General features: G+C 31.2%; 1 long non-coding RNA gene across 1 annotated transcript; it reads left to right on the top strand.

Annotated features, from left to right (window-relative positions):
* The first annotated feature begins 267 nt into the window (after positions 1-267).
* LOC115989607 lies at positions 268-1,432 on the top strand. Its single transcript, XR_004092013.1, has 3 exons — positions 268-355; positions 1,002-1,101; positions 1,403-1,432. It is a non-coding gene; the product is annotated as an uncharacterized LOC115989607 (long non-coding RNA).
* The last annotated feature ends 2,077 nt before the right edge of the window (positions 1,433-3,509 follow it).

Genomic DNA, 3,509 nt, shown 5'->3' with positions numbered 1-3,509 from the left:
ATGGTTTTATTCTTTTTTATAAAATATATATATATATATATAGTCTCTGTCTATTAATATGCAACTTTATGCTTTTCTATCGATCTCTCTCTCTCTCTCACACAATGGCTGACAACGCCACTGCCACCACCACCACGATAGTGCCACTGCCTCAAGAAAACACCATGGCGGCAGCTGCTGCTCTGCCGTCGCCACCGCCACAAGAAATCCCTATTCCAAAGACAGAGATGAAATGCTGGGTGACGAAGAAGACGACGAGCCTTTGGAGGACACAGCTACAGCAGGACAAAGTCGCCGCTGAACTCAACGTCGAGGCCTTAACCATCGACGACACCAAAACGCTCACATCACTGCGGTACCATCAATCTCTCACATCACCAAGATTTGAATTTCTTTATTTCCCTGATCCTAATTAGGGTTTCGATCAACTCAATACCTTTGCTGCTACTTTTTGTTAAAATATAATAAAGTACTGATTTTGATTATAGTTTGAGATCCTAATTTCAATTTCTTTATTTGCCTGATCCTAATTAGGGTTTCGATCAACTCAATACCTTTGCTGCTACTTTTGGTTAAAATATAATAAAGTACTGATTTTGATTATAGTTTGAGATCCTAATTAGGGTTTTGAATCTTTATCATTGATATTAATTTTTGTTTTGATGCTTATACAATGTGGCAAGAGATATAGTGTTCTATAGTTTTAATTCCTATTATTATGTTACTTGGAACATGAATGCAGAAACACATATGTATAGTTGAATCTGTCAAAAGAACTGCTGAAGGATTTATAAATTGAGATGAAATTCCAGAAGCCAAGTAAAATTCAAGCTATTAGTTTGCCCATGATTTTGACTCCTCCCCATAAGGATTTGATAGCCTAGGCGCATAATGGTTTTTCTATCAATTTAAGGATTTCGTTTTTAATTAGGTTTTTCTGTCAATTTAGGGATTTCAATTCCTAATCCCTTTTTCTCTCTATTCATTTTTGTTGAAGTCAGGGAAACACTCATAGAAAATTAAATTCTACAAGTTTTGTAAGAAAGTGGAGATAGTATTGAAGAGGCTCCCAACTGTCAAAATCTGACAACAATCCTACAGGTTTTGCTTTACTTTCAAGTTTTGCTTTATTTTGCTATCTAGGTTTTTTAGCACATCTGATTTAGCTTAGCTTAATCGTATGTTTGATTAAATAATTATTTGGGCACCTAAAATGTCAGCCTTCTTTGTCTCCACTCAGTCCCCTATTTTTTTTTTTTTTTCAAACCTTCATGTTTATTTTTGTGTTGTTCCTTCCTTGCAACAACAAAGCACTCATTCTTAATTTTTGTTCTTCCATTCACTTTTATTTAGATTTAATATTCCTGATTAATTTCTGCTTTTTTATTGCCTTTCTCTTCAGTCTTTTCCTCCATTCGAATCAAGGTTAAAGGTATGGTATTTGTTTGCCTTTGTACTAAATTTCTGAATTTTTTTAGTATAGGGTTAACTATTTGTCTATGTACATCTAATTTCTAAATATTGTAGTGTTCTCTTTACATTTAAAGAACTCATGAAACTCAATTTGAATTGGTACTTATCATGTATAAATACATTTTTTTTTTGAATTTTTAGTAATTAATAATTGCATTGGTATGCTGTTGAGACACACAATCCAAATAAAATTGTAAAAGTGTCATGAAGGTTGGTTGAATTTTACTCTATTTTAATGATCATGTTGATTATATGTGTGCTTTACCTATAAACAATTGCATTGTTGTATCTTTTGGAGTTTTATTTTTATAGACTTAACTTGAATGTTTTAAAGATAGAACTGACATGAGCATATTAACCATCCTGCCCCAGGAGGCAGATTTCATAATAGCTGAATCTCCAAGTTCTAATGTCTTTTTACTATGAAATCTTAAGTAAGTGACCAGGAAGACAGGGAAAGCTCTGAAACAACAAACATATATGATTGGTAGTATTTAAAACATGAGCATTAAGAACCTTGGTTCTCAAATCTTCTTATTTATACCAGGTTAACTTGATTAACAATATTAGGGATTATGACATGTTCTAATTCTACACCTAATTACATACACATCTGTGGGATTTTTTTTTTAATATCATTATTGGTTTATTTAAGTTTAATCTAAACTGTATATGTAATACTATGGCTCTATTTGGATTTTGAAGTATTATAGCTTATTACCATAAGTATTTGCTATATAAAATGCAAAAACTGCATGTACTGCTCAAACTTATGCTTTAAATTTAATTTTTACTCTTCAGCTTGCTTTACTTTTGTAAATTAAAGGGTTTAGGGGTTTATCTAACAAACTAAGTCTTGAGTCTAAATATTCAGAGGATAAATGATTTTCACAGCAAGTAGGACTTCATTTCTGATTGTAGTTGCTGTTGGATTCATATGTTATTTGTACTGCTCATTTTGCATCTATGTTCATCAAATTTTCACTTGCTTTAAACTTCTCCAATCCCAAAACAAAGAGAGAAGGAATGAAAATTCCACTGACATGAGCACCAGCCTAAGCACCATCTTTACCAGTTACAACTCCAGCTTCCAATTCAATATCACAAATTCTGCCAACACAGATGTAATGATATCAAAATTTGATTGATCCAGATAGGCTTTTCAGTTTTTTATGATGGGTTTTGCTTGGTTTTGTATTTTGTATTATGCATAATCGGTTGTTGTACATTTGGTTGGAGTCAGTGATACGCTATTGTTATGATGAATATTTGTGCATAGTATTTTCAAATGATCATCTAAACAACATTTACAAGCAATAAAATTTTAGTGTTTAAACAATTTACAATTATTAACGCATGATAGATAACATTATTCTAACAGTAAGACTCCAGCATTACTTCTTTTTTTATTTTATTTTTTTATTATAGATTAAAAGTTCTGCTTTTAAACATAATTGTCATTGAACTGTTCATGCTCTTTTCCCAGTTAATTGAGGTACTTTTATTAATTTATTGTCAATATTCCTTCCCAAATCCACAGCCCAGATTCTATTTCCAGAATTCTCTTAAAATAGTAGTGTCTAAATACAATATAATTTTACCTTTTAGGGTAAAAACAACTTCAGAAAAAATAGCAATATTCATAAATAACAACAGATCCAATTCGGGAAGTCAAAATAGCCATAACTCACCCAGAATGATTTTTTTTTTTTCATGATTTTTTTTTTTCAGTATATATTTTTCTAAAATTAAAGTTTTTCCTGGGTTATGATATAAAGGCCATGTTGTTCACATATCACAATGAGTAGGTCAATTTTATTATTAAATTGTATTTCGTTAGTATACACACACACTCTGTAATGTTAGAGATGAGTTTTGTCATATTTGATCAACGAGGCTAATAATGCAAACTTTGCATCTGAATTGGATTTCCATTTCTACTTTAGTATGTCAAATATTTGAGCTTCAAGTCTCAATATCTATTTATTTCAATTTTTTGTTTAATGATGTGCTCTGCCTGTTTGTTAAAAGAACTG

The sequence above is a fragment of the Quercus lobata genome, chromosome 5 (assembly GCF_001633185.2).
Source record: "Quercus lobata isolate SW786 chromosome 5, ValleyOak3.0 Primary Assembly, whole genome shotgun sequence".
Classification (NCBI taxonomy): Eukaryota; Viridiplantae; Streptophyta; class Magnoliopsida; order Fagales; family Fagaceae; genus Quercus; species Quercus lobata.
Note: the sequence above shows the minus strand (reverse complement) of the source record. Positions and strands in the feature narration are given on the sequence as shown.